General features: G+C 38.5%; 3 non-coding genes across 3 annotated transcripts; 2 read left to right on the top strand and 1 right to left on the bottom strand.

The window, feature by feature from the left end:
- The first annotated feature begins 364 nt into the window (after nt 1-364).
- Nucleotides 365-436, top strand: trnad-guc. Its single transcript has one exon. It is a non-coding gene; the product is annotated as a tRNA-Asp (tRNA).
- Nucleotides 437-1,169: 733 nt separating this feature from the next.
- trnad-guc lies at nt 1,170-1,241 on the top strand. Its single transcript has one exon. It is a non-coding gene; the product is annotated as a tRNA-Asp (tRNA).
- Nucleotides 1,242-1,956: 715 nt separating this feature from the next.
- On the bottom strand, nt 1,957-2,029 carry trnav-aac. Its single transcript has one exon. It is a non-coding gene; the product is annotated as a tRNA-Val (tRNA).
- Nucleotides 2,030-7,563: the final 5,534 nt, after the last annotated feature.

Below are 7,563 nucleotides of genomic sequence, written 5' to 3'. Positions count from 1 at the left end.
TTTGAAACGCACGACTCATCTTCTTTTTAACAGTGTGTGTTACGATAATCCATGCGCATAAGTCCTGTGTCCAAGGCGAAAGTTCCAGTCTGAGATGTTAAAATTTATTACTCATTTAAATGTTGGGTAAAACGGATTGTCAATAGCTTATAGGCAACAAACAGTGTATTCACAGTGAAGCTTCCAATGGAGGTGGCTCTGATAAATTTAGAGTTAATAAGAGTTTATAATTAAACTTTAACCGCGTAAAACTCCGACTAGTCACTCTGTTTGGATGCTGACCTTTAGACCTAGATTTCTTTCCACCGTAAACTCTGGAATAGAGCCCCAATTCTCGCCGCATACCATTTCCCAACATAGCTAATCCTCGTTAGTATAGTGGACAGTATCTCCGCCTGTCACGCGGAAGACCGGGGTTCGATTCCCCGACGGGGAGACTTTTTCTTTTTTTTCTAAGGATTTACTGAACTGGTTAGTAAATAGTTGACCAAACCCTGAGTTAATAAAACAACAATTAGATAGTAAAATGAATAAATGGAAATAAATAATATAACAAATTTAAAAATAATAATAATAATTAAATAAAAAACTGTGGCTTTTATTGTAGATTATATTCGTTTAAAATGTCCAGAAGTGTTATTGCTTTGTCATTTGTCATGACTTCAAGGGCTTCAAATACAAAAAAAAAAAAGAATTTTTATCATAATATAGATTTATTTATATTTTGCTTGAGCGTCTCTATAGGGCCCTTTTTTCAATCACGGCTGCATTAATCAACGTTATTTAGTCAATTTTGATTAATGAATGTCAGTTTCATAGTCTGCTGAAGATGATCGAAATTTTGACGGTCTTAGAATGTTCTTCAACCACGCCAAAAGTACCGTAATACTCAGACAATTTATGAGGAAATATTTGTTTTGTTCCTGTTCCAGAGTAAACAAATTAAAAGGAAATAAAGAATGATAGTATTTTTCATAACGTCGTAGATTAACAGAGTTTGTTAAAGTGTTTGTGTTTAGATACATTTGTTAATTTTATCCTTCGACCGTGTAAAACTCCGATTAGTCACTCTGTTTTGGATGCTGACCTTTAGACCTAGATTTCTTTCTACCGTAAGCTCTGGAATAGAGCCCCAATTCTGGCCGCATACCATTTTTGTTGATAGCCAATCCTCGTTAGTATAGTGGACAGTATCTCCGCCTGTCACGCGGAAGACCGGGGTTCGATTCCCCGACGGGGAGGGACATCTTTATTACAGGGAATGAAGAAAGGTTACAAAATATGTGTAGGTTTTAAATTAAGGCTTAATTACGCTTTATGGTAAACATCAATCTTTTTGGTGATTCATATTCTCTTGTTTTTATAATAATAACAGATCATATTTCACTGTGAAGGTTTAACAAGTATCACTAACCCTAACCCTAACCTTGAGATTTTAATTTGTTCTTAGTAGTGCTTTATGCAAAAAGGCAAAAGCTTGTAAAGCACCGTTTTAATGTTGTTTTCTATCATGCTGTAAATCCTGTCATCCAAAAGGGTGAAAGAGCGCCACCAAATCTCCTCAATGGCCAAAAGAGTGTATTACATGAGTGACGACACTATTAATGTTGCTTTATGTGCATTTTAATTTGAGTGAAATTACTGCTCGACTTTAATATTTGAAAAAAATGGCAGAGCTATTTTCCGTTTATGAGATCGTCAGCAAGCAAAGGAGACGAGCTGAGGATCCCCGTCTGTACTATAACCACCACCAACCACCACCACACGAGGGCGCTGTTACCACATAAATGAAGGAAGCTTTGCATAGATGAGGATAGGAAATATCCCAGATCTGTCTATTACATCTTCTCTTTAGATTACGGAATACGGTAACATGATCAGAAACATTAAAAGAACACTGAATGAACATAAGAGTGAATTTTGAAGAACTTCAACATTGTTACGAAAGCATAAAGATGTTTCCGCCCGGTTTCGAACCGGGGACCTTTCGCGTGTTAGGCGAACGTGATAACCACTACACTACGGAAACTGATGTAGAGAAAATGGTGACGTCACACCGTGAATTTGTAACTATGCCGACTTCATATCACGTTGTCATTGTTTATTGGTAGGAAAATGACGGGGAAAGAGACGTTAATGTCCATTCATGTCAGTAACGCAGGTTACTTTTATGGAGCATCAAGGATGTTTAGTTTGTGTTTTTAACCTCCTAAGACCCTGCATCCGCATATGAGGACATTACATTTTGGCTTTCCTACATTATAGCAATCATTTTTGGTATTAGAATTGATGTAATAATTGTTAAAATGTCCGTTCAAGTTTAAGGTATTTGCTTGAAATGCTGGGATAATTTGCTGTCTGGATATTTTAGGGAATTTGCTTGGAATTTATCAAAGTTTTTTTTTATTGAAATAAGAGGATACGATTGGAGGGTTTCATAGCTTTCAGTTCATTTTAATTTTAATAATGCACTTTCATGGGAATATGGGGAAATTATTAGGAATTTTTTGGGAAGTTGGATTGGGAATTTGGGCTTCCGGATTGTCATTTGAATTTTTCTGCATTTTTCTTAGAAAACTTGAGGGGGTTTGGGTTATTTCCATCATTTTCATGGAATTTTGGAGAATGTTTCTTGAAAATATATCTAGAGTTTTCCAAGAAATTGAAGGGGGAATTTACTTTAGTATTTGGGGAATTTGCTTGAAATTTTCTGAAATTTGCATGGAATTTTTTGGGTAATTTTTATTGGAATTTTCGGGCTTTCTGATGAATTTTCACTGAAAGATTCGAGTATTATCTAAAGAAGTATTTGGGTACTTTAAAAATATGTCTTAGTATTTTCAGAGACATTATTTTAATCATGGAATTTTAGGGGGTTTTGGAAAGGAAAAATTTCCAAGAAAATCCTGTTTAACGACAAGGCTGATATTTTCACTTATCTGACAATATTTTTCCCAAATAAATGGGAGAAAATAAAAATGCTCTCCAGTCAAAGGCTCAGGTCTCAGGAGGTTAATGCCAGTTCGGGAACATCAACACTTTCCCCATTTTTTATTCATTTCTATATTTCCGTCTTTATTTATTTGTTGTTTTGTCATTTTTGGCCGGTCATACTGCAAACGTCTGCTGCGGTCTAATGACATAACCAAGGGTGTTAGTGGCCATCAGTGCTTTTTGTTTTGGGTATTTGTTACTCACGTTCCGGGCGGAAGCCGACGCCCCGGAACTTGTATAAAGAGTTTGAATTAGCGTTCCCACACACCGGCCTCACCACCAGAGCAGGTGTTGTTGAGCATGATCAGTTACCGTCAGTTTGTTCATGTAAAGGGTTTGATTTTAGAAATGTGTTTGTTCAAGCTGTGAGGGAAGTCGCTGTCGGCTCATGGGCACAGCTGATACCGGGTCTCCAGCCACATATGGAAAGGTTTTGGCCCTTGGTAAGCGGAGCGAGGTACGTTTGTTTGTTTGTTTGTTTGTTTGAACATGTTATCTTCACCTTGTTTTTAATGACTGTATTTTGTATAAGCAGATGTGTGATAGTGTTTATTGTTAGTTTCATGCATGAGCGCATTTGAGATGTGTTTTAAGGTGAAAGGATCAATCATCAATATGAAATGTTTGTTAAATGAGTTTGTATAATGCACTGTGTATGCCTATTTGAAAGGCTAATTGTGATTTATTGTCTTCTAGTTTCATGGTGCTGAATGATAAATAAGGAATTGCACCTGTTGAACTCTTAAGTGGCTTTTGATACCAAGGAGGCAGTAACAAAGGGTGGAATAACTCCCCACCAAAAACAAAAACAGTTTGTGTTAAGTATAAAGAAAATATTTCATATTTTGTGTTTTTATCATTTAAACATGTGGGTCAATTTTTCCAAAATGGCATTAACCCTCTAGAGCCCAGCATACCGCCAGCGCTATGATTAGCATGTTCATTTTTGATTGGCGGTAGATTTGAAACCGGATAAGATCGATCTATCATTCTTTTTGCGTATAAAATCTGGGGAGTTAAACTAACATTTCAGACATAAACCATGTTTCAGAGCACTTTTTTGTTGCAGTGATGGGTTTGTAAAAATACACAATAAAGCACAAATAACAAAATTCTTTATAAACAAGACCACGGGTATTTGCAGCACTTACTATGTTGAAATAAACGTCATCAGGATGACCTGTCACATGATTCTTACATGTCCCTGCCCAAATTTTTGATGTTTCTGCAATGGTTAATACACCAATATGTAGGAGCTCTTTCACCCAAATGATATTTTAATGCTAAAATAGAATTATTATTGTTATCCATGCATCCATCCATTAATATGTCAAATTATAGTTATTTACTGTCATTCCTGAACAGAAAAATGAGTTTTAGTGGTTGAATGTTATGCTTGATTCATTTCTGACTTCTCAGAGAAGCCCAGTGAGCCAGCTCAGATTTGGGTGAATTCAGTTTGAAATTCCTCATTCCTTTTCAAAATGGTAAAACGTGGAGAGCTGACTGACAATGAAAGAGTCGGCATTAAAGCACTTCATGATGCTGGATGGTCTCTGAGACAGAGATGACAGCTGGTCTGATACACTTGTTAAGCACTGTACATGCAAGTAATGAGCATAATCACAGTCACATTTTGGTTAGAGGTGGAAATGCGTGTGCTCTTGATTCATATCCTACATATTTCCTCTGATTTTTTATGCCTGTACATAAAATAAACCTAACATGAACAAATGCATTCACTCTCATATGATTTGGTAGAGGAGGAGGCTGAGAAAAGGAGGGTAGCACTGGCGTGTTTTTGGCTGTGATAGACTCATCTGTTTAGCATGGATGCTATCAGTCATAGGCACAGTGGACAATAACTGGCATAAAAGGCTGAAACATTGATTTTTTTTTTTTTTTAGTGGTCAGGGTTGAAGTTGTGGAATAGATCTGAGTCAGTGAAAGTTAAAATAAATTGAAAAAAGTGTGTTTTATTAACAGTTTTCTGTATGTCCAGAGTATGGATGTACAAGGACAGATGGAGCTAAGGAAAGGAATTTGGCACCACAAAAAAATTTCACTGCATCAAAATCAGTTTAACTACTCATCACTGACATGGCCCAGACTGAATTTATTTTGAAAAAGTTTTTTTATCTAGATCATTTTATGTGGGAAATATGGTGTTTTTGTGTTTTTTTTTAACCATAAAAAATAACAGTGACATGGTGTACAATAACTGGCATAAAAAGGGTGTAACTTTGAATTTTTTTTTTTTATTAATTAATGTATTTATTTATTTTGTGGTCAGGGTTGAAGTTGTTGAAGAGATTTGAAGCAGTGAAAGTAAAAAAAAATGATTTTTTTATTAACACTTATCTGCATGTCTGATTTCTTGACATACTGGCCTCAACCATAAATTTACAAGGGGGCGAGGGTCAAAGGTTAGAGATAAATAAAAGACCATGGACGCTGCTGTATTTATAAAACTTTTATTATGTTTTGAATTGAAGGCTATAACTGAAATGTGTCTGATTCATACCATGTTCTGCGACAACAACCGAAACAATAACATAACAAACCTTGCAACACGTAGACCATCCAGTATAAATAAAAGAAAGGGTTTAAACACACAAATAAGCAGATATTATCATCGTGGAGAGTAAGTAGGCCTCTAAATATGTGTGAGCCATGCTGTGACAGAAAACAGAGTTCAGCCCTACCAACATCCGGCCCCATGCTCACCTTTATGTCCTCTTTCACAGACGAGCGCTGAGCCTGGAGCCAACGCTGGGACTCAGACAGAGCTATTGTAAAGTCCACGTGCTTTCAGAATGAAACCTCGACAACAAGGTGGAAGACTCTTACAATAGTCCCGGAGCTGTCAGGTGAGGTACAGCTGTCTGAGCGAGCACAGAAGAACACAAACCCACTGTCGGGCGTCTATTTTCTTCAACATTGTCGTGGGAGCGGCGCCGATTCAGAGAGCAGAAACAGAGCGGCAAGGGGAACACGTCCCTTTACGGTTAGCATCTGCTCAGCTGCTTTTTCTCCACACCGGGTTACTAAAACAGCTGAGAGAGGCATCGATAGAGGAAAATGTTCACCCAAAGAAAACAGAAAAATTCAAGTGTGACTCTGGTTTAGGAGGATTCCTTCTTTGGAAGTGTCTTTACGATGCTAAAACGTCACCGTAGTCTGGATCTATCGGAGGCAGGAGGCCTACAACATCCCGGGGGTTTTAATGCAGCCATGATTTCTCCCTCATGCCACTTCAGTGTTGCGTTTGATTTCATATTGACGGACAAAGGAACAATGCGTTGAAGAAATTCTACCGCAAAAGCTCAAATCTTCGCAGGTGCATGTGTCTGGTTTGTTGTCTAAAATTGTAATTACTCCACATATAAACCACATTCATCAACAAATGTCTTATTTCAAGATATTACAGGACAACCATGAAGTAAAAATACCAGCATCTGCAGCAAGCATTGCTTATCTTTCTTTATTCTCAGTTTAGACCAAAGATTTGTGATGCAACGAGACCGTTTTAAAGTTGCAGGCGTGTGAAGTGAGCCGCTGCAGCTTGAACCAGGTCAGCCAACAGTGATGCACGCATTCAGTTTGTCAGGCTGCAAAGAGCTGGATTTAAAAGAGAGGTAGTGACATTGAAGATATGCTACAGCAGCGTTTTTCAGAGTGTAAGGAAGGACTTTAGTGGAAGTGCCGCCGGAGAAAACAACCAGCAACAAGTGGTCTGCTTAGCTAGCATCTAGGGTAAAATGGATCGACTTTTAGTGCGTGCAAAGAGAGGAAAGAAAGCTTATGGAGAGAGCAGGAACCACCAGTATTAAAGTTTAGATTTCCCTGGATTGATCCTGATGATTCTCCACAGCCATGGTGTCTCATTTCCAAAGAGGTGTAATTCAGGACAGCACGAGGCCGTGCAAACTCAGATGGAGACCACCGACACCAAAGTTTGGTGACCAAGTCACAGGAAGCAAACTAGAAAAGCACTCAGAGAGCGCAGACCTCCGCCTTTAGCCCTATCTCCCAATAGTGAAGAACCCTTCAAAAAATTCCTGGATCCGTCCCCATGTGCCCCCCACCACGGTATTCGCTGATTACTCCCACCCCAGTGGGGTGGAAACATGGTGGGGCAAAGCATTGGCTTTGCTACAGGTGCCAACAGATGCACCCATGGTCTCACCGGATGACTGGAAGTCATGGCAGAGGATGAATATTCCTCTATTCCTCCCAGCACTGTGAGTATTCTTGCTTCAATTTGTTGTCTTTCTGTTACGCTCTGACTTGTCTCCTCGACCGGGCGTGCGTCTTTCAAACTCTATAAACTCCAAACCTTTGAATAGAAACACACCCACAAATGCTGCTGGGATTGAAGTTACTCATGTCTGCCATCTCCTGGTGTAAAGTGGTAACAGCGCAGACCTCCACCATTAGCGCTATCTCCCGAAAGTACAGAATCCTTTAAAAAATTCCTGGATCCAGACAGTGATCTGGATCACTCCCAAAATCTAATCAGTTCTTCCTTATGCCATTTCTGACATTTCCTGAAAATTTCATCAAAAT

The sequence above is a fragment of the Cheilinus undulatus genome, linkage group 3, assembly GCF_018320785.1.
Source record: "Cheilinus undulatus linkage group 3, ASM1832078v1, whole genome shotgun sequence".
NCBI lineage: Eukaryota > Metazoa > Chordata > Actinopteri > Labriformes > Labridae > Cheilinus > Cheilinus undulatus.
Note: the sequence above shows the minus strand (reverse complement) of the source record. Positions and strands in the feature narration are given on the sequence as shown.